Consider the following 24,316-nt stretch of genomic DNA (forward strand, 5'->3'; position numbering starts at 1 on the left):
TGGAGGGAGAACCCCCCCCTTCACGTAAAATGGAGGGAGAATCCTCCCCTTCACGTAAAATGGAGGGAGAATCCTCCCCTTCACGTAAAATGGAGGGAGAATCCTCCCCTTCACGTAAAATGGAGGGAGAATCCTCCCCTTCACGTTAAATGGAGGGAGAATCCTCCCCTTCACGTTAAATGGAGGGAGAATTCTCCCCTTCACGTTAAATGGAGGGAGAATTCTCCCCTTCACGCAAAATGGAGGGAGAATTCTCCCCTTCACGCAAAATGGAGGGAGAATTCCCCCCTGCACGCAAAATGGAGGGAGAATCCCCCCCTGCACGTAAAATGGAGGGAGAATCCCCCCCTTCATGTAAAATGGAGGGAGAATCCCCCCTTCATGTAAAATGGAGGGAGAATCCCCCCTTCATGTAAAATGGAGGGAGAATCCCCCCTTCATGTAAAATGGAGGGAGAATTCCCCTCTGCATGTAAAATGGAGGGAGAATTCCCCCCCCTTCATGTAAAATGGAGGGAGAATTCCCCCCCTTCATGTAAAATGGAGGGAGAATTCCCCCCTTCATGTAAAATGGAGGGAGAATTCCCCCCCTGCACGTAAAATGGAGGGAGAATTCCCCCCTGCACGTAAAATGGAGGGAAAATCCCCCCTTCATGTAAAATGGAGGTAGAATACCCCCCTGCACGTTAAATGGAGGGAGAATTCTCCCCTTCACGTAAAATGGAGGGAGAATCCCCCTCTACACATAAAATGGAGGGAGATACCTCTCTACGTATAAAATAGAGGGTGTTCCACCTGTACATATAAAATGGAGGGGATCCCACAGACACTTCACCCATTTTAAAACACTTTTTAAACATTTTTATACCAAAAACAGGGCCGAGTATCATATAAACAGAGGCATGGTCAAATACATTCTTAACTGGTGCATTGGGGTGAGGGGGAGAGAGAGACAGAGAGAGACAGTAAACTTTGAGGAGGACACAAATAGACTACAAAGGGAGATGGAGAGAGACCGACAAAGGGAGAGAGAGAAAAAGAGGGAGAAGGAGAGATGGAGGGAGAGAGAAATAGAGAGAAGCAGAAAAGGTGTGAGAGAGAGAGAGAGAGACAGACAGAATCATGGACAGAGGGGGAGAGAATCAGATAGGGAGAGAGACAGGGGGAGAATGAGATAGGAACAGAGAGAGATACAGAGACTGACACGCACACACACACAGAGGTGGAGGTTGCTGTCTCAATCCTTTGATCCTTCGGTTTATAACTCTTATTTGTCTGGAATTGGGTGTTGCTGAGAGAGTGTTTGTGTAACCTTGGGCAATTCCTGGACTCCTGCTGTGCTGGAGTTGGCAGATTACACAGAGAGACAGACAGGCTGAGAGAGGGAGAGAGAGACACACACACAGACAGGCTGAGAGTGAGAGACACACACACAGGCAGGCTGAGAGTGAGAGAGAGACACACACACACAGGCAGGCTGAGAGTGAGAGAGAGACACACAGGCAGGCTGAGAGAGAGAGAGAGACAGACACACACACAGACAGGCTGAGAGAGAGAGAGAGAGAGACACACACAGGCAGGCTGAGAGTGAGAGAGAGACACACAGGCAGGCTGAGAGTGAGAGAGAGACACACACACACAGGCAGGCTGAGAGTGAGAGAGAGACACACAGGCAGGCTGAGAGAGAGAGAGAGACACACACGCAGGCAGGCTGAGAGTGAGAGAGAGACACACAGGCAGGCTGAGAGTGAGAGAGAGACACACAGGCAGGCTGAGAGTGAGAGAGAGACACACAGGCAGGCTGAGAGAGAGAGAGAGACACACACGCAGGCAGGCTGAGAGTGAGAGAGAGACACACAGGCAGGCTGAGAGAGAGAGAGAGACACACAGGCAGGCTGAGAGAGAGAGAGACACACACACACACACACACACAAACAGAGAGAGAGAGAGCAGGAAAGGACAGGGTAAACACATCCACGCTTCCCAGTCTCTGGCTCTGTGTCGAGGGATGTATTTGGAAGACGGGGAGTCACTGAGAGATTGTTTTATGTCAGTGTGTGAGAGAAAGAGCTCTGGGCTCTCGCTGTGTTTTATTTCTCTTCAAAAATGCTTTGCTGTGTTTGAATCAATTTTATTTCTCTTATTCCCAAGGAGAATCTTTTCGGACGATGCAGAGGGAGAATCTTTTGGCCGCGTGGAATTCTCAGACAAGGGAGGGAAAATAATAATAAATAGATATGTGTCATTGTCAAATTCATTTCTAGATACAGAGCAGAAAACGGGGCTGATAGAAAAACAAAGTGCTGCAAATGCTCAGTATTTCGAACACACTTTTTATTTCACATTTCCAGTATCCGCACTATTTTGATTTGATGTTTTCCGGGGGGGGGGGGGTCTGTGGATTTATTTTATCCACGAGGGAGGGGGTTGGAGTGTTTGCTCCCAAAGGGAATAGTTTGGGAAGAGCTGCTCCAGGACAGTCAATGTAATTCCCTACATTTCCCCCTCTCTCTCTCTCTCTCTCTCCATCTCTTGCTGCAACTTGTTCCCTGAACCTTCTTCCTAACTTGTGTTTCTTCACATCTTTAAATCCCTATCTCTGTATCTCTCAACATCCTTTCTATCTCTGCCTGTCTCCTTGTGACCCAGGGGGAGTGGGAATATTTCTATTTCCCTCTCTATTACTCGCTCTGTCTCTCCATGTTGGGTCCCTTTAAGAATCTGGTGCCGACCCCACCCGAAACCGGGGAATCTCGGCTGGCGCCTTTTTTCTGACCCTTGATCTCCAGACACGTGGGGAGAGGCAGCCAATCAGAGCTCACACTGACGCCCTGGCGGGAAGGAGACGTCATCGGCCGCCATGTTTGCGTGTCGTCATCAGCCGCCGTCGAACAGAGTCCGGGGGAACTATTTAAATGTGACTCTGCAAACGGGGGAACTATTTAAATGTGGGACTCTGTAAACGGGGGAACTATTTAAATGTGGGACTCTAAACGGGGGAACTATTTAAATGTGGGACTCTAAACGGGGGAACTATTTAAATGTGGGACTCTAAACGGGGGAACTATTTAAATGTGGGACTCTGTAAACGGGGGAACTATTTAAATGTGGGACTCTAAACGGGGGAACTATTTAAATGTGGGACTCTAAACGGGGGAACTATTTAAATGTGGGACTCTAAACGGGGGAACTATTTAAATGTGGGACTCTGTAAACGGGGGAACTATTTAAATGTGGGACTCTAAACGGGGGAACTATTTAAATGTGGGACTCTGTAAACGGGGGAACTATTTAAATGTGGGACTCTGTAAACGGGGGAACTATTTAAATGTGACTCTTCCGGGGGAACTATTTAAATGTGACTCTGTTCCTGGGGAAGTATTTAAGTGTGACTCTGTTCCTGGGGAAGTATTTAAATGTGACTCTGTTCCTGGGGAAGTATTTAAGTGTGACTCTGTTCCTGGGGAAGTATTTGAATGTGACTCTGTTCCTGGGGAAGTATTTAAGTGTGACTCTGTAAACGGGGGAAGTATTTGAATGTGACTCTGTTCCTGGGGAAGTATTTAAGTGTGACTCTGTAAACGGGGGAAGTATTTGAATGTGACTCTGTTCCTGGGGAAGTATTTAAGTGTGACTCTGTTCCTGGGGAAGTATTTAAATGTGACTCTTCCGGGGGAACTATTTAAATGTGACTCTGTTCCTGGGGAAGTATTTAAATGTGAATCTGTCCCTGGGGAAGTATTTAAATGTGACTCTGTTCCTGGGGAAGTATTTAAGTGTGACTCTGTAAACGGGGGAAGTATTTGAATGTGACTCTGTTCCTGGGGAAGTATTTAAGTGTGACTCTGTAAACGGGGGAAGTATTTGAATGTGACTCTGTTCCTGGGGAAGTATTTAAGTGTGACTCTGTAAACGGGGGAAGTATTTGAATGTGACTCTGTTCCTGGGGAAATATTTAAATGTGACTCTGTTCCTGGGGAAGTATTTAAATGTGACTCATCCGGGGGAAGTATTTAAATGTGACTCTGTTCCTGGGGAAGTATTTAAATGTGACTCTGTTCCTGGGGAAGTATTTAAATGTGACTCTTCCGGGGGAACTATTTAAATGTGACTCTGTTCCTGGGGAACTATTTAAATGTGACTCTGTTCCTGGGGAAGTATTTAAATGTGACTCTGTTCCTGGGGAAGTATTTAAATGTAACTGTGTTCCTGGGGAAGTATTTAAATGTGACTCTGTTCCTGGGGAAGTATTTAAATGTGACTCTGTTCCTGGGGAAGTATTTAAATGTGACTCTGTTCCTGGGGAAGTATTTAAATGTGACTCTTCCGGGGGAACTATTTAAATGTGACTCTGTTCCTGGGGAAGTATTTAAATGTGACTCTTCCGGGGGAACTATTTAAATGTGACTCTGTTCCTGGGGAAGTATTTAAATGTGACTCTGTTCCTGGGGAAGTATTTAAGTGTGACTCTGTAAACGGGGGAAGTATTCGAATGTGACTCTGTTCCTGGGGAAGTATTTAAGTGTGACTCTGTTCCTGGGGAAGTATTTAAATGTGACTCTTCCGGGGGAACTATTTAAATGTGACTCTGTTCCTGGGGAAGTATTTAAATGTGAATCTGTCCCTGGGGAAGTATTTAAATGTGACTCTGTTCCTGGGGAAGTATTTAAGTGTGACTCTGTAAACGGGGGAAGTATTTGAATGTGACTCTGTTCCTGGGGAAGTATTTAAGTGTGACTCTGTTCCTGGGGAAGTATTTAAATGTGACTCTTCCGGGGGAACTATTTAAATGTGACTCTGTTCCTGGGGAAGTATTTAAATGTGAATCTGTCCCTGGGGAAGTATTTAAATGTGACTCTGTTCCTGGGGAAGTATTTAAGTGTGACTCTGTAAACGGGGGAAGTATTTGAATGTGACTCTGTTCCTGGGGAAGTATTTAAGTGTGACTCTGTAAACGGGGGAAGTATTTGAATGTGACTCTGTTCCTGGGGAAGTATTTAAGTGTGACTCTGTAAACGGGGGAAGTATTTGAATGTGACTCTGTTCCTGGGGAAATATTTAAATGTGACTCTGTTCCTGGGGAAGTATTTAAATGTGACTCTTCCGGGGGAAGTATTTAAATGTGACTCTGTTCCTGGGGAAGTATTTAAATGTGACTCTGTTCCTGGGGAAGTATTTAAATGTGACTCTTCCGGGGGAACTATTTAAATGTGACTCTGTTCCTGGGGAACTATTTAAATGTGACTCTGTTCCTGGGGAAGTATTTAAATGTGACTCTGTTCCTGGGGAAGTATTTAAATGTAACTGTGTTCCTGGGGAAGTATTTAAATGTGACTCTGTTCCTGGGGAAGTATTTAAATGTGACTCTGTTCCTGGGGAAGTATTTAAATGTGACTCTGTTCCTGGGGAAGTATTTAAATGTGACTCTTCCGGGGGAACTATTTAAATGTGACTCTGTTCCTGGGGAAGTATTTAAATGTGACTCTTCCGGGGGAACTATTTAAATGTGACTCTGTTCCTGGGGAAGTATTTAAATGTGACTCTGTTCCTGGGGAAGTATTTAAGTGTGACTCTGTAAACGGGGGAAGTATTCGAATGTGACTCTGTTCCTGGGGAAGTATTTAAGTGTGACTCTGTTCCTGGGGAAGTATTTAAATGTGACTCTTCCGGGGGAACTATTTAAATGTGACTCTGTTCCTGGGGAAGTATTTAAATGTGAATCTGTCCCTGGGGAAGTATTTAAATGTGACTCTGTTCCTGGGGAAGTATTTAAGTGTGACTCTGTAAACGGGGGAAGTATTTGAATGTGACTCTGTTCCTGGGGAAGTATTTAAGTGTGACTCTGTAAACGGGGGAAGTATTTAAGTGTGACTCTGTAAACGGGGGAAGTATTTGAATGTGACTCTGTTCCTGGGGAAATATTTAAATGTGACTCTGTTCCTGGGGAAGTATTTAAATGTGACTCTTCCGGGGGAAGTATTTAAATGTGACTCTGTTCCTGGGGAAGTATTTAAATGTGACTCTGTTCCTGGGGAAGTATTTAAATGTGACTCTTCCGGGGGAACTATTTAAATGTGACTCTGTTCCTGGGGAAGTATTTAAATGTGACTCTGTTCCTGGGGAAGTATTTAAATGTGACTCTGTTCCTGGGGAAGTATTTAAATGTGACTCTTCCGGGGGAACTATTTAAATGTGACTCTGTTCCTGGGGAAGTATTTAAATGTGACTCTGTTCCTGGGGAAGTATTTAAATGTGACTCTTCCGGGGGAACTATTTAAATGTGACTCTTCCGGGGGAAGTATTTAAATGTGACTCTGTTCCTGGGGAAGTATTTAAATGTGACTCTGTTCCTGGGGGGGTCTTCAAATTAAAACATAAACACAGATTCATTTCCCTCCTCCTCCTCCTCTTGTCTGACTGTCTCAGGGTTTTTTTTGCATATTGTTCCATTCTCCACTTCTTCCATGTGTCTGAAGTCTTTGAAGTTTGTCAGACATTGGTAAACTACTTCATGTGGTGTTCTGTAAATAACTTCCATTCTGTGTATCTGCAAGGGACACAATTCAAATTCTCACCTTATTGCATCAACCAAAAGCTACAGGTCCATTCAAACACCCCCTATTTCCTGTCTCTGCAAAGATAGCTCACACTTCCCCAATGCAGGAATGTCTGAATGGAAACAGCTTTGGACACATTTCCCAACACGTTTGCTAAAACTTTTCACGATGAAGCTCGATTCAACTGACAAGACTCCAAGCCCCAAATTGAATCTTCCCGATATAAAAAAAGTGACGCAAATGAAATCCCAGATCTCTCTGTCCCTGCAGAGTGGATTTCTTTCCCTCTCTGAGTGAGAGGAACAGGAGGGAGAGAGACGCAGGAGAGTGAGGGAATCAGAGGGGAGAGGAGGGATAGCTGGCTGTTATCACACTGCTGCTTTTGGGATCTTGCTGTGTACAAACAGCCTGCACAATTTTGCTACATGACAACAATGAGCACACTTTACAATTCAGCTTCCTGAGGGTCTGAGTGTGGATTCCTTAGTGTTTTTACAAGAATTTTGTGAATCTGAGGGTGAAATGAAACATACGGCAGCCATTTTAACTTGAGAGTCAGTTCGCAGAGTGGATTTCTCTGTGAGTGAGAGGAAAAGGAGGGAGAGAGATGCAGGAGAGTGAGGGAATCAGAAGGGATTGCTGGCTGTTATCACACTGCTGCTTTTGGGATCTTGCTGTGTACAAATCTCCTGTTGCATTTCCTACATGACAACAATGAGAACACTTTAAAATTCAGCTTCCTGAGGGTCTGAGTGTGGATTCCTGGGTGTTTTTACAAGAATTTTCTGAATCTGTGCGTGAAATGAAACATACGGCAGCCATTTTAGCTTGAGAGTCAGTTCGCAGAGTGGATTTCTCTCTCGGAGTGAGAGGAACAGGAGGGAGAGATACGCAGGAGAGTGAGGGAATCAGAAGGGGAGAGGAGGGATAGCTGGCTGTTATCATTTTACTTCTTTTGGGATCTTGCTGTGTACAAATAGCCTGAACAATTTTCCTACATGACAACAATGACAACACTTTAAAATTCAGCTTCCTGAGGGTCTGAGTGTGGATTCCTGGGTGTTTTTAACAACAAATTTGTAAATCTGAGGGTGAAATGAAACATACGGCAGCCATTTTAGCTTGAGAGTCAGTTCGCAGAGTGGATTTCTCTCTGAGTGAGAGGAACAGGAGGGAGAGTGATGCAGGAGAGTGAGGGAATCAGAAGGGGAGAGGAGGGATTGCTGGCTGTTATCATTTTGCTTCTTTTGGGATCTTGCTGTGTACAAATAGCCTGCACAGTTTCCCTACATGACAACAATGAGAACACTTTAAAATTCAGCTTCCTGAGGGTCTGAGTGTGGATTCCTGGGTGTTTTTAACAACAAATTTGTAAATCTGAGGGTGAAATGAAACATACGGCAGCCATTTTAGCTTGAGAGTCAGTTCGCAGAGTGGATTTCTCTCTCTGAGTGAGAGGAACAGGAGGGAGAGAGACGCAGGAGACTGAGGGAATCAGAGGGGGAGAGGAGGGATAGCTGGCTGTTAACACACTGCTGCTTTTGGGATCTTGCTGTGTACAAATAGCCTGCACAATTTTCCTACATGACAACAATGAGAACACTTTAAAATTCTGCTTCCTGAGGGTCTGAGTGTGGATTCCTTGGTGTTTTAACAAGAATTTTGTGAATCTGAGGGTGAAATGAAACATACGGCAGCCATTTTAGCTTCAGAGTCAATTCGCAGAGTGGATTTCTCTCCCTCTCTGAGTGAGATGAACAGGAGGGAGAGAGACGCAGGAGAGTGAGGGAATCAGAAGGGGAGAGGAGGGATTGCTGGCTGTTATCATTTTGCTTCTTTTGGGATCTTGCTGTGTACAAATTGCCTGCACAATTTTCCTGCATGACAACAATGAGAACACTTTAAAATTCATCTTCCTGAGGGTCTGAGTGTGGATTCCTTAGTGTTTTTACAAGAATTTTGTGAATCTGAGGGTGAAATGAAACATCCGGCAGCCATTTTAGCTTGAGAGTCAGTTCGCAGAGTGGATTTCTCTCACTGAGTGAGAGGAACAGGAGGGAGAGAGATGCAGGAGAGTGAGGGAATCAGAATGGGAGAGGAGGGATAGCTGGCTGTTATCACGCTGCTGCTTGTGGGATCTTGCCCTGCACATTTCCTACATGACAAACAATGAGGACACTTTAAAATTCATCTTCCTGAGGGTCTGAGTGTGGATTCCTTGGTGTTTTTATAAGAATTCTCTGAATCTGAGGGTGAAATGAAACATACGGCAGCCATTTTAACTTGAGAGTCAGTTCGCAGAGTGGATTTCTCTCTCTGAGTGAGAGGAAAAGGAGGGAGAGAGATGCAGGAGAGTGAGTGAATCAGAGGGGGAGAGGAGGGATAGCTGGCTGTTATCACACTGCTGCTTGTGGGATCTTGCTGTGTACAAATGCCCTGCACATTTCCTACATGACAACAATGAGAACACTTTAAAATTCAGCTTCCTGAGGGTCTGAGTGTGGATTCCTCAGTGTTTGTACAAGAATTTTCTGAATCTGAGGGTGAAATGAAACATACGGCAGCCATTTTAGCTTGAGAGTGAGTTCGCAGAGTGGATTTCTCTCTGAGTGAGAGGAACAGGAGGGAGAGAGACGCAGGAGACTGAGGGAATCAGAGGGGGAGAGGAGGGATAGCTGGCTGTTAACACACTGCTGCTTTTGGGATCTTGCTGTGTACAAATGCCCTGCACAATTTCCTACATGACAACAATGAGAACACTTTAAAATTCAGCTTCCTGAGGGTCTGAGTGTGGATTCCTTGGTGTTTTTACAAGAATTCTCCGAATCTGAGGGTGAAATGAAATATACGGCAGCCATTTTAGCTTGAGAGTCAGTTCGCAGAGTGGATTTCTCTCTCTGAGTGAGAGGAACAGGAGGGAGAGAGACGCAGGAGAGTGAGGGAATCAGAGGGATAGCTGGCTGTTAACACACTGCTGCTTGTGGGATCTTGCTGTGTACAAATGCCCTGAACATTTCCTACATGACAACAATGACAACACTTTAAAATTTTGCTTCCTGAGGGTCTGAGTGTGGATTCCTTGGTGTTTTTACCAGAATTTTCTGAATCTGAGGGTCAAATGAAACATCCGGCAGCCATTTTAGCTTGAGAGTCAGTTCGCAGAGTGGATTTCTCTCTCTGAGTGAGAGGAACAGGAGGGAGAGAGACACAGGAGAGTGAGGGAATCAGAAGGGGAGAGGAGGGATAGCTGGCTGTTATCATTTTGCTTCTTTTGGGATCTTGCTGTGTACAAATTGCCTGCACAATTTTCCTACATGACAACAATGAGAACACTTTAAAATTCAGCTTCCTGAGGGTCTGAGTGTGGATTCCTTGGTGTTTTTAAAAAGAATTCTCCCAATCTGAGGGTGAAATGAAATATACGGCAGCCATTTTAGCTTGAGAGTGAGTTCGCAGAGTGGATTTCTCTCTCTGAGTGAGAGGAACAGGAGAGAGAGAGATGCAGGAGAGTGAGAGAATCAGAGGGGAAGAGGAGGGATAGCAGGCTGTTATCACACTGCTTCTTTTGGGATCTTGCTGTGTACAAATGCCCTGCACATTTCCTACATGACAACAATGAGAACACTTTAAAATTCAGCTTCCTGAGGGTCTGAGTGTGGATTCCTTGGTGTTTTTAACAAGAATTTTGTGAATCTGAGGGAGAAATTAAACATATGGCAGCCATTTTAGCTTGAGAGTCAGTTCACAGAGTGGATTTCTCTCCCTCTCTGAGTGAGACAAACAGGAGAGTGAGGGAATCAGAGGGGAAGAGGAGGGATAGCAGGCTGTTATCACACTGCTTCTTTTGGGATCTTGCTGTGTACAAATAGCCTGCACAATTTTCCTACATGACAACAATGAGGACACTTTAAAATTCAGCTTCCTGAGGGTCTGAGTGTGGATTCCTCAGTGTTTTTACAAGAATTTTGTGAATCTGAGGGTGAAATGAAACATACGGCAGCCATTTTAGCTTGAGAGTCAGTTCGCAGAGTGGATTTCTCTCTCTGAGTGAGAGGAACAGGAGGGAGAGAGACGCAGGAGAGTGAGGGAATCAGAGTGGAAGAGGAGGGATAGCTGGCTGTTATCACACTTCTGCTTTTGGGATCTTGCTGTGCACAAATCTCCTGTTGCATTTCCTACATGACAACAATGAGAACACTTTAAAATTCAGCTTCCTGAGGGTCTGAGTGTGGATTCCTGGGTGTTTTTAACAAGAATTCTCTGAATCTGAGGGTGAAATGAAACATACGGCAGCCATTTTAGCTTGAGAGTCAGTTCGCAGAGTGGATTTCTCGCCCTCTCTGAGTGAGACGGACAGGCAGGAGAGTGAGGGAATCAGAGGGGGAGAGGAGGGATAGCTGCCTGTTATCACACTGCTGCTTTTGGGATCTTGCTGTGTACAAATGCCCTGAACATTTCCTACATGACAACAATGAGAACACTTTAACATTCAGCTTCCTGAGGGTTTGAGTGTGGATTCCTCAGTGTTTTTATCAAGAATTTGGTAAATCTGAGGGTGACATGAAACATCCGGCAGCCATTTTAGCTTGAGAGTCAGTTCGCAGAGTGGATTTCTCTCCCTCTCTGAGTGAGATGAACAGGAGGGAGAGAGACGCAGGAGAGTGAGGGAATCAGAAGGGGAGAGGAGGGATAGCTGGCTGTTATCATTTTGCTTCTTTTGGGATCTTGCTGTGTACAAATAGCCTGCACAATTTTCCTACATGACAACATTGAGAACACTTTAAAATTCATCTTCCTGAGGGTCTGAGTGTGGATTCCTTGGTGTTTTTACAAGAATTCTCTGAATCTGAGGGTGAAATGAAACATACGGCAGCCATTTTAACTTGAGAGTCAGTTCGCAGAGTGGATTTCTCGCCCTCTCCGATTGAGACGGACAGGCAGGAGAGTGAGGGAATCAGAGGGGGAGAGGAGGGATAGCTGGCTGTTCTCACACTGCTGCTTTTGGGATCTTGCTGTGTACAAATGCCCTGCACATTTCCTGCATGACAACAATGAGCACACTTTAAAATTCAGCTTCCTGAGGGTCTGAGTGTGGATTCCTTGGAGTTTTTGCAAGAATTTTCTGAATCTGAGGGTGAAATGAAACATACGGCAGCCATTTTAGCTTGAGAGTGTGTTCGCAGAGTGGATTTCTCTCTCTGAGTGAGAGGAACAGGAGGGAGAGAGATGCAGGAGAGTGAGGGTGTCAGAGGGGGAGAGGAGGGATTGCTGGCTGTTATCATTTTGCTTCTTTTGGGATCTTGCTGTGTACAAATAGCCTGCACAATTTTCCTACATGACAACAATGAGAACACTTTAAAATTCAGCTTCCTGAGGGTCTGAGTGTGGATTCCTTGGTGTTTTTAACAACAAATTTGTAAATCTGAGGGTGAAATGAAACATACGGCAGCCATTTTAGCTTGAGAGTCAGTTCGCAGAGTGGATTTCTCTCCCTCTCTGAGTGAGAGGAGAAGGAGGGAGAGAGACGCAGGAGAGTGAGGGAATCAGAAGGGGAGAGGAGGGATTGCTGGCTGTTATCATTTTACTTCTTTTGGGATCTTGCTGTGTACAAATAGCCTGCAAAATTTTCCTACATGACAACAATGAGAACACTTTAAAATTCAGCTTCCTGAGGGTCTGAGTGTGGATTCCTTGGAGTTTTCACAAGAATTTTGTGAATCTGAGGGTGAAATGAAACATACGGCAGCCATTTTAGCTTGAGAGTCAGTTCGCAGAGTGGATTTCTCACTCTGAGTGAGGGGAACAGGAGGGAGAGTGACGCAGGAGAGTGAGGGAATCAGAGCGGGAGAGGGGGGATAGCTGGCTGCTATCAGACTGCTGCTTGTGGGATCTTGCTGTGTACAAAAGCCCTGAACATTTCCTACATGACAACAATGACAACACTTTAAAATTTAGCTTCCTGAGGGTCTGAGTGTGGATTCCTTGGTGTTTTTACCAGAATTTTCTGAAGCTGAGGGTGAAATGAAACATACGGCAGCCATTTTAGCTTGAGAGTGAGTTTGCAGAGTGGATTTCTCCCTCTCAGTGTGAGGAACAGGAGGGAGAGTGATGCAGGAGAGTGAGGGAATCAGAAGGGGAGAGGAGGGATAGCTGGCTGTTATCATTTTGCTTCTTTTGGGATCTTGCTGTGCATAAATAGCCTGCAGAATTTTCCTACATAACAACAATGAGACCATTTTAAAATTCAGCTTCCTGAGGGTCTGAGTGTGGATTCCTTGGTGTTTTTACAAGATTTCTCTGAATCTGAGGGTGAAATGAAACATACGGCAGCCATTTTAGCTTGAGAGTCAGTTCGCAGAGTGGATTTCTCTCTCTGAGTGAGAGGAACAGGAGGGAGAGAGACGCAGGAGAGTGAGGGAATCAGAGCGGGAGAGGGGGGATAGCTGGCTGCTATCAGACTGCTGCTTGTGGGATCTTGCTGTGTACAAAAGCCCTGAACATTTCCTACATGACAACAATGACAACACTTTAAAATTTAGCTTCCTGAGGGTCTGAGTGTGGATTCCTCAGTGTTTTTACAAGAATTTTGTGAATCTGAGGGTGAAATGAAACATACGGCAGCCATTTTAGCTTGAGAGTCAGTTCGCAGAGTGGATTTCTCACTCTGAGTGAGAGGAACAGGAGGGAGAGAGACGCAGGAGAGTGAGGGAATCAGAGGGGGAGAGGAGGGATAGCTGGCTGCTATCACACTGCTGCTTTTGGGATCTTGCTGTGTACAAATCTCCTGTTGCATTTCCTACATGACAACAATGAGAACACTTTAAAATTCAGCTTCCTGAGGGTCTGAGTGTGGATTCCTCAGTGTTTTTAAAATAATTCTCCGAATCTGAGGGTGAAATAAAACATACGGCAGCCATTTTAGCTTGAGAGTCAGTTCGCAGAGTGGATTTCTCTCTCTGAGTGAGAGGAACAGGAGGGAGAGTGATGCAGGAGAGTGAGGGAATCAGAAGGGGAGAGGAGGGATAGCTGGCTGTTATCATTTTACTTCTTTTGGGATCTTGCTGTGTACAAATAGCCTGAACAATTTTCCTACATGACAACAATGAGAACACTTTAAAATTCAGCTTCCTGAGGGTCTGAGTGTGGATTCCTTGGTGTTTTTACAAGATTTCTCTGAATCTGAGGGTGAAATGAAACATACGGCAGCCATTTACGCTTCAGAGTCAGTTCGCAGAGTGGATTTCTCTCTCTCTCGCTCTGAGACTAACAGGAGGGAGAGAGACGCAGGAGAGTGAGGGAATCAGAGTGGAAGAGGAGGGATAGCTGGCTGTTATCACACTGCTGCTTTTGGGATCTTGCTGTGTACAAAGAGCTTGCAGAATTTTCCTACATGACAACAATGACAACACTTTAAAATTCAGCTTCCTGAGGGTCTGAGTGTGGATTCCTTGGTGTTTTTAACAACAATTTTGTAAATCTGAGGGTGAAATGAAACATACGGCAGCCATTTTAGCTTGAGAGTCAGTTCGCAGAGTGGATTTCTCTCTCTGAGTGAGAGGAACAGGAGGGAGAGAGACGCAGGAGAGTGAGGGAATCAGAGCGGGAGAGGGGGGATAGCTGGCTGCTGTCAGACTGCTGCTTGTGGGATCTTGCTGTGTACAAAAGCCCTGAACATTTCCTACATGACAACAATGAGAACACTTTAAAATTCAGCTTCCTGAGGGTCTGAGTGTGGATTCCTGGGTGTTTTTAACAACAATTTTGTGAATCTGAGGGTGAAATGAAACATACGGCAGCCATTTTAGCTTGAGAGTCAGTTCGCAGAGTGGATTTCTCTCTCTGAGTGAGAGGAACAGGAGGGAGAGAGATGCAGGAGAGTGAGGGTGTCAGAGGGGGAGAGGAGGGATTGCTGGCTGTTATCACACTGCTGCTTGTGGGATCTTGCTGTGTACAAATAGTTTGCAGAATTTTCCTACATGACAACAATGAGAACACTTTAAAATTCAGCTTCCTGAGGGACTGAGTGTGGATTCCTCAGTGTTTTTACAAGAATTTTGAGAATCTGAGGGTGAAATTAAACATACGGCAGCCATTTTAGCTTGAGAGTGAGTTCGCAGAGTGGATTTCTCTCTCTGAGTGAGAGGAACAGGAGGGAGAGAGACGCAGGAGAGTGAGGGAATCAGAAGGGGAGAGGAGGGATTGCTGGCTGTTATCATTTTGCTTCTTTTGGGATCTTGCTGTGAACAAATAGCCTGCACAATTTTCCTACATGACAACAATGAGGACACTTTAAAATTCAGCTTCCTGAGGGTCTGAGTGTGGGTTCCTTGGTGTTTTTAACAACAATATTGTAAATCTGAAGGTGAAATGAAACATACGGCAGCCATTTTAGCTTCAGAGTCAGTTCGCAGAGTGGATTTCTCTCCCTCTCTGAGTGAGACAAACAGGAGAGTGAGGGAATCAGAGAGGGAGAGGAGGGATAGCTGGCTGTTATCACACTGCTGCTTGTGGGATCTTGCCCTGCAAATTTCCTACATGACAACAATGAGCACACTTTAAAATTCAGCTTCCTGAGGGTCTGAGTGTGGATTCCTTGGTGTTTTTAAAAAGAATTCTCCCAATCTGAGGGTGAAATGAAATATACGGCAGCCATTTTAGCTTGAGAGTCAGTTCGCAGAGTGGATTTCTCTCACTGAGTGAGACAAAGAAAAGGGAGAGAGATGCAGGAGAGTGAGGGAATCAGAAGGGGAGAGGAGGGATTGCTGGCTGTTATCATTTTGCTTCTTTTGGGATCTTGCTGTGTACAAATTGCCTGCACAATTTTCCTACATGACAACAATGAGAACACTTTAAAATTCAGCTTCCTGAGGGTCTGAGTGTGGATTCCTTGGTGTTTTTAAAAAGAATTCTCCCAGTCTGAGGGTGAAATGAAATATACGGCAGCCATTTTAGCTTGAGAGTGAGTTCGCAGAGTGGATTTCTCTCTCTGAGTGAGAGGAACAGGAGGGAGAGAGATGCAGGAGAGTGAGGGTGTCAGAGGGGGAGAGGAGGGATTACTGGCTGTTATCACACTGCTGCTTGTGGGATCTTGCTGTGTACAAATAGTTTGCAGAATTTTCCTACATGACAACAATGAGAACACTTTAAAATTCAGCTTCCTGAGGGTCTGAGTGTGGATTCCTCAGTGTTTTTACAAGAATTTTGAGAATCTGAGGGTGAAATTAAACATACGGCAGCCATTTTAGCTTGAGAGTGAGTTCGCAGAGTGGATTTCTCTCTCTGAGTGAGAGGAACAGGAGGGAGAGAGACGCAGGAGAGTGAGGGAATCAGAAGGGGAGAGGAGGGATTGCTGGCTGTTATCATTTTGCTTCTTTTGGGATCTTGCTGTGTACAAATAGCCTGCACAATTTTCCTACATGACAACAATGAGGACACTTTAAAATTCAGCCTCCTGAGGGTCTGAGTGTGGATTCCTGGGTGTTTTTAACAACAATTTTGTGAATCTGAGGGTGAAATGAAACATACGGCAGCCATTTTAGCTTGAGAGTCAGTTCGCAGAGTGGATTTCTCTCTCTGAGTGAGAGGAACAGGAGGGAGAGAGATGCAGGAGAGTGAGGGTGTCAGAGGGGGAGAGGAGGGATTGCTGGCTGTTATCACACTGCTGCTTGTGGGATCTTGCTGTGTACAAATAGTTTGCAGAATTTTCCTACATGACAACAATGAGAACACTTTAAAATTCAGCTTCCTGAGGGACTGAGTGTGGATTCCTCAGTGTTTTTACAAGAATTTTGAGAATCTGAGGGTGAAATTAAACATACGGCAGCCATTTTAGCTTGAGAGTGAGTTCGCAGAGTGGATTTCTCTCTCTGAGTGAGAGGAAAAGGAGGGAGAGAGACGCAGGAGAGTGAGGGAATCAGAAGGGGAGAGGAGGGATTGCTGGCTGTTATCATTTTGCTTCTTTTGGGATCTTGCTGTGAACAAATAGCCTGCACAATTTTCCTACATGACAACAATGAGGACACTTTAAAATTCAGCTTCCTGAGGGTCTGAGTGTGGATTCCTTGGTGTTTTTAACAACAATATTGTAAATCTGAAGGTGAAATGAAACATACGGCAGCCATTTTAGCTTCAGAGTCAGTTCGCAGAGTGGATTTCTCTCCCTCTCTGAGTGAGACAAACAGGAGAGTGAGGGAATCAGAGAGGGAGAGGAGGGATAGCTGGCTGTTATCACACTGCTGCTTGTGGGATCTTGCCCTGCAAATTTCCTACATGACAACAATGAGCACACTTTAAAATTCAGCTTCCTGAGGGTCTGAGTGTGGATTCCTTGGTGTTTTTAAAAAGAATTCTCCCAATCTGAGGGTGAAATGAAATATACGGCAGCCATTTTAGCTTGAGAGTCAGTTCGCAGAGTGGATTTCTCTCACTGAGTGAGACAAAGAAAAGGGAGAGAGATGCAGGAGAGTGAGGGAATCAGAAGGGGAGAGGAGGGATTGCTGGCTGTTATCATTTTGCTTCTTTTGGGATCTTGCTGTGTACAAATTGCCTGCACAATTTTCCTACATGACAACAATGAGAACACTTTAAAATTCAGCTTCCTGAGGGTCTGAGTGTGGATTCCTCAGTGTTTGTACAAGAATTTTCTGAATCTGAGGGTGAAATGAAATATACGGCAGCCATTTTAGCTTGAGAGTCAGGTCGCAGAGTGGATTTCTCTCACTGAGTGAGAGGAACAGGAGGGAGAGAGACGCAGGAGAGTGAGGGAATCAGAGGGATAGCTGGCTGTTAACACACTGCTGCTTGTGGGATCTTGCTGTGTACAAATGCCCTGAACATTTCCTACATGACAACAATGACAACACTTTAAAATTTTGCTTCCTGAGGGTCTGAGTGTGGATTCCTTGGTGTTTTTACCAGAATTTTCTGAATCTGAGGGTCAAATGAAACATCCGGCAGCCATTTTAGCTTGAGAGTCAGTTCGCAGAGTGGATTTCTCTCTCTGAGTGAGAGGAACAGGAGGGAGAGAGACACAGGAGAGTGAGGGAATCAGAAGGGGAGAGGAGGGATAGCTGGCTGTTATCATTTTGCTTCTTTTGGGATCTTGCTGTGTACAAATAGCCTGCACAATTTTCCTACATGACAACAATGAGAGCACTTTAAAATTCAGCCTCCTGAGGGTCTGAGTGTGGATTCCTTGGTGTTTTTACAAGAATTTTCTGAATCTGAGGGTGAAATGAAACATACGGCAGCCATTTTAGCTTGAGAGTCAGTTCGCAGAGTGGATTTCTCTCTCTGAGAGAGAGGAAAGGAGGGAGAGTGATGCAGGAGAGTGAGGGTGTCAGAGGGGGAGAAGAGGGATAGCTGGCTGTTATCACACTGCTGCTTGTGGGATCTTGCTGTGTACAAAGAGCTTGCAGAATATTCCTACATGACAACAATGAGAACACTTTAAAATTCAGCTTCCTGAGGGTCTGAGTGTGGATTCCTCAGTGTTTTTACAAGAATTTTGAGAATCTGAGGGTGAAATTAAACATACGGCAGCCATTTTAGCTTGAGAGTGAGTTCGCAGAGTGGATTTCTCTCTGAGTGAGAGGAACAGGAGGGAGAGAGACGCAGGAGACTGAGGGAATCAGAGGGGGAGAGGAGGGATTGCTGGCTGTTAACACACTGCTGCTTTTGGGATCTTGCTGTGTACAAATGCCCTGCACAATTTCCTACATGACAACAATGAGAACACTTTAAAATTCAGCTTCCTGAAGGTCTGAGTGTGGATTCCTTGGTGTTTTTACAAGAATTCTCCGAATCTGAGGGTGAAATGAAATATACGGCAGCCATTTTAGCTTGAGAGTCAGTTCGCAGAGTGGATTTCTCTCACTGAGTGAGAGGAAAAGGAGGGAGAGAGACGCAGGAGAGTGAGGGAATCAGAGGGATAGCTGGCTGTTATCACACTGCTGCTTTTGGGATCTTGCTGTGTACAAATCTCCTGTTGCATTTACTACATGACAACAATGAGAACACTTTAAAATTCAGCTTCCTGAGGGTCTGAGTGTGGATTCCTTGGAGTTTTCACAAGAATTTTGTGAATCTGAGGGTGAAATGAAACGTACGGCAGCCATTTACGCTTCAGAGTCAGTTCGCAGAGTGGATTTCTCTCTCTCTCGCTCTGAGACTAACAGGAGGGAGAGAGACGCAGGAGAGTGAGGGAATCAGAGGGGGAGAGGAGGGGTTGCTGGCTGTTATCACACTGCTGCTTGTGGGATCTTGCCCTGCACATTTCCTACATGACAACAATGAGAAAACTTTAAAATTCAGCTTCCTGAGGGTCTGAGTGTGGATTCCTGGGTGTTTTTACCAGAATTTTCTGAATCTGAGCGTGAATTGAAACATACGGCAGCCATTTTAGCTTGAGAGTCATTTCGCAGAGTGGATTTCTCTCTCTGAGTGAGAGGAACAGGAGGGAGAGAGATGCAGGAGAGTGAGGGAATCAGAGTGGGAGAGGAGGGATAGCTGGCTGTTATCACACTGCTGCTTGTGGGATCTTGCTGTGTACAAAGAGCTTGCAGAATATTCCTACATGACAACAATGAGAACACTTTAAAATTCAGCTTCCTGAGGGTCTGAGTGTGGATTCCTCAGTGTTTTCACAAGAATTTTGAGAATCTGAGGGTGAAATTAAACATACGGCAGCCATTTTAGCTTGAGAGTGAGTTCGCAGAGTGGATTTCTCGCTCTGAGTGAGAGGAACAGGAGGGAGAGAGACGCAGGAGAGTGAGGGAATCAGAAGGGGAGAGGAGGGATTGCTGGCTGTTATCATTTTGCTTCTTTTGGGATCTTGCTGTGAACAAATAGCCTGCACAATTTTCCTACATGACAACAATGAGAACACTTTAAAATTCAGCCTCCTGAGGGTCTGAGTGTGGATTCCTTGGTGTTTTAACAAGAATTCTGTGAATCTGAGGGTGAAATGAAACGTACGGCAGCCATTTTCGCTTCAGAGTCAGTTCGCAGAGTGGATTTCTCTCCCTCTCTGAGTGAGACAAACAGGAGAGTGAGGGAATCAGAGAGGGAGAGGAGGGATAGCTGGCTGTTATCACACTGCTGCTTGTGGGATCTTGCCCTGCAAATTTCCTACATGACAACAATGAGCACACTTTAAAATTCAGCTTCCTGAGGGTCTGAGTGTGGATTCCTTGGTGTTTTTAACAACAATTCTGTAAATCTGAGGGTGAAATGAAACATACGGCAGCCATTTTAGCTTGAGAGTCAGTTCGCAGAGTGGATTTCTCTATGAGTGAGAGGAACAGGAGGGAGAGAGATGCAGGAGAGTGAGGGAATCAGAGGGGGAGAGGAGGGATTGCTGGCTGTTATCACACTGCTGCTTTTGGGATCTTGCTGTGTACAAATGCCCTGAACATTTCCTACATGACAACAATGAGAACACTTTAAAATTCAGCTTCCTGAGGGTCTGAGTGTGGATTCCTTGGTGTTTTTACAAGATTTCTCTGAATCTGAGGGTGAAATGAAACATACGGCAGCCATTTTAGCTTGAGAGTCAGTTCGCAGAGTGGATTTCTCTCTCTGAGTGAGAGGAACAGGAGGGAGAGAGACGCAGGAGACTGAGGGAATCAGAGGGGGAGAGGAGGGATAGCTGGCTGCTATCACACTGCTGCTTTTGGGATCTTGCTGTGTACAAATCTCCTGTTGCATTTCCTACATGACAACAATGAGAACACTTTAAAATTCAGCTTCCTGAGGGTCTGAGTGTGGATTCCTCAGTGTTTTTAAAATAATTCTCCGAATCTGAGGGTGAAATAAAACATACGGCAGCCATTTTAGCTTGAGAGTCAGTTCACAGAGTGGATTTCTCTCTCTGAGTGAGAGGAACAGGAGGGAGAGTGATGCAGGAGAGTGAGGGAATCAGAAGGGGAGAGGAGGGATAGCTGGCTGTTATCATTTTACTTCTTTTGGGATCTTGCTGTGTACAAATAGCCTGAACAATTTTCCTACATGACAACAATAAGAACACTTTAAAATTCATCTTCCTGAGGGTCTGAGTGTGGATTCCTCGGTGTTTTTAACAAGAATTTTGTGAATCTGAGGGTGAAATGAAACGTACGGCAGCCATTTACGCTTCAGAGTCAGTTCGCAGAGTGGATTTCTCTCTCTCTCGCTCTGAGACTAACAGGAGGGAGAGAGACGCAGGAGAGTGAGGGAATCAGAGTGGAAGAGGAGGGGTTGCTGGCTGTTATCACACTGCTGCTTGTGGGATCTTGCCCTGCACATTTCCTACATGACAACAATGAGAAAACTTTAAAATTCAGCTTCCTGAGGGTCTGAGTGTGGATTCCTGGGTGTTTTTACCAGAATTTTCTGAATCTGAGCGTGAATTGAAACATACGGCAGCCATTTTAGCTTGAGAGTCATTTCGCAGAGTGGATTTCTCTCTCTGAGTGAGAGGAACAGGAGGGAGAGAGATGCAGGAGAGTGAGGGAATCAGAGTGGGAGAGGAGGGATTGCTGGCTGTTATCACACTGCTGCTTTTGGGATCTTGCTGTGTACAAATCTCCTGTAGCATTTCCTACATGACAACAATGAGAACACTTTAAAATTCAGCTTCCTGAGGGACTGAGTGTGGATTCCTCAGTGTTTTTACAAGAATTTTGAGAATCTGAGGGTGAAATTAAACATACGGCAGCCATTTTAGCTTGAGAGTCAGTTCGCAGAGTGGATTTCTCTCACTGAGTGAGACAAAGAAAAGGGAGAGAGATGCAGGAGAGTGAGGGAATCAGAAGGGGAGAGGAGGGATTGCTGGCTGTTATCATTTTGCTTCTTTTGGGATCTTGCTGTGTCCAAATTGCCTGCACAATTTTCCTACATGACAACAATGACAACACTATAAAATTCAGCTTCCTGAGGGTCTGAGTGTGGATTCCTTGGTGTTTTTAACAACAATATTGCAAATCTGAGGGTGAAATGAAACATACGGCAGCCATTTTAGCTTGAGAGTCAGTTCGCAGAGTGGATTTCTTGCCCTCTCTGAGTGAGCCGGACAGGCAGGAGAGTGAGGGAATCAGAGGGGGAGAGGAAGGATAGCTGCCTGTTATCACACTGCTGCTTTTGGGATCTTGCTGTGTACAAATGCCCTGAACATTTCCTACATGACAACAATGAGAACACTTTAAAATTCAGCTTCCTGAGGGTCTGAGTGTGGATTCCTGGGTGTTTTTAAAAGAATTCTCTGAATCTGAGGGTGAAATGAAACATACGGCAGCCATTTTAGCTTGAGAGTCAGTTTGCAGAGTGGATTTCTCTCTCTCTCTGAGTGAGAGGAACAGGCAGGAGAGTGAGGGAATCAGAGGGAGAGAGGAGGGATAGCTGGCAGTTATCACACTGCTGCTTGTGGGATCTTGCTGTGTACAAATGCCCTGCACATTTCCTACATGACAACAATGAGAACACTTTAAAATTCAGCTTCCTGAGGGTCTGAGTGTGGATTCCTGGGTGTTTTTAAAAGAATTCTCTGAATCTGAGGGTGAAATGAAACATCCGGCAGCCATTTTAGCTTGAGAGTCAGTTCGCAGAGTGGATTTCTCTCTGAGTGAGAGGAACAGGAGGGAGAGTGATGCAGGAGAGTGAGGGTGTCAGAGGGGGAGAGGAGGGATAGCTGGCTGCTATCACACTGCTGCTTTTGGGATCTTGCTGTGTACAAATAGCCAGCACAAATTTCCTACATGACAACAATGAGAACATTTTAAAATTCATCTTCCTGAGGGTCTGAGTGTGGATTCCTTGGTGTTTTTAACAACAATTTTGTAAATCTGAGGGTGAAATGAAACATACGGCAGCCATTTTAGCTTGAGAGTCAGTTCGCAGAGTGGATTTCTCTCTCTGAGTGAGAGGAACAGGAGGGAGAGTGATGCAGGAGAGTGAGGGAATCAGAAGGGGAGAGGAGGGATTGCTGGCTGTTATCATTTTGCTTCTTTTGGGATCTTGCTGTGTACAAATAGCCTGCACAGTTTCCCTACATGACAACAATGAGAACATTTTAAAATTCAGCTTCCTGAGGGTCTGAGTGTGGATTCCTTGGTGTTTTTAACAACAATTTTGTCAATCTGAGGGTGAAATGAAACATACGGCAGCCATTTTAGCTTGAGAGTGTGTTCGCAGAGTGGATTTCTCCCTCTCAGTGTGAGGAACAGGAGGGAGAGAGACGCAGGAGAGTGAGGGAATCAGAGTGGAAGAGGAGGGATAGCTGGCTGTTAACACACTGCTGCTTGTGGGATCTTGACCTGCACATTTCCTACATGACAAACAATGAGAACACTTTAAAATTCTGCTTCCTGAGGGTCTGAGTGTGGATTCCTTGGTGTTTTTAACAAGAATTCTCTGAATCTGAGGGTGAAATGAAACATACGGCAGCCATTTTAGCTTGAGTCAGTTCGCAGAGTGGATTTCTCTCTCTGAGTGAGAGGAACAGGAGGGAGAGAGACGCAGGAGACTGAGGGAATCAGAAGGGGAGAGGAGGGATTGCTGGCTGTCATCATTTTGCTTCTTTTGGGATCTTGCTGTGTACAAATAGCCTGCAGAATTTTCCTAAATGACAACAATGAGAACACTTTAAAATTCAGCTTCCTGAGGGTCTGAGTGTGGATTCCTGGGTGTTTTTAACAAGAATTCTCTGAATCTGAGGGTGAAATGAAACATACGGCAGCCATTTTAGCTTGAGAGTCAGTTCGCAGAGTGGATTTCTCTCTGGGTGAGAGGAACAGGAGGGAGAGAGACGCAGGAGAGTGAGGGAATCTGAAGGGGAGAGGAGGGATTGCTGGCTGTCATCATTTTGCTTCTTTTGGGATCTTGCTGTGTACAAATAGCCTGCACAGTTTCCCTACACGACAACAATGACAACACTTTAAAATTCAGCTTCCTGAGGGTCTGAGTGTGGATTCCTGGGTGTTTTTAACAACACTTTTGTGAATCTGAGGGTGAAATGAAACATACGGCAGCCATTTTAGCTTGAGAGTCAGTTCGCAGAGTGGATTTCTCTCTCTGAGTGAGAGGAACAGGAGGGAGAGAGATGCAGGACAGTGAGGGAATCAGAAGGGGAGAGGAGGGATTGCTGGCTGTTATCATTTTGCTTCTTTTGGGATCTTGCTGTGTACAAATAGCCTGCACAGTTTCCCTACATGACAACAATGAGGACACTTTAAAATTCAGCTTCCTGAGGGTCTGAGTGTGGATTCCTGGGTGTTTTTAACAACAATTTTGTGAATCTGAGGGTGAAATGAAACATACGGCAGCCATTTTAGCTTGAGAGTCAGTTCGCAGAGTGGATTTCTCTCTCTGAGTGAGAGGAACAGGAGGGAGAGAGATGCAGGAGAGTGAGGGTGTCAGAGGGGGAGAGGAGGGATTGCTGGCTGTTATCACACTGCTGCTTGTGGGATCTTGCTGTGTACAAATAGTTTGCAGAATTTTCCTACATGACAACAATGAGAACACTTTAAAATTCAGCTTCCTGAGGGACTGAGTGTGGATTCCTCAGTGTTTTTACAAGAATTTTGAGAATCTGAGGGTGAAATTAAACATACGGCAGCCATTTTAGCTTGAGAGTGAGTTCGCAGCGTGGATTTCTCTCTCTCTGAGTGAGAGGAACAGGAGGGAGAGAGACGCAGGAGAGTGAGGGAATCAGAAGGGGAGAGGAGGGATTGCTGGCTGTTATCATTTTGCTTCTTTTGGAATCTTGCTGTGAACAAATAGCCTGCA

The sequence above is a fragment of the Heterodontus francisci genome, unplaced genomic scaffold (assembly GCF_036365525.1).
Source record: "Heterodontus francisci isolate sHetFra1 unplaced genomic scaffold, sHetFra1.hap1 HAP1_SCAFFOLD_454, whole genome shotgun sequence".
In the NCBI taxonomy this organism is placed as follows: domain Eukaryota; kingdom Metazoa; phylum Chordata; class Chondrichthyes; order Heterodontiformes; family Heterodontidae; genus Heterodontus; species Heterodontus francisci.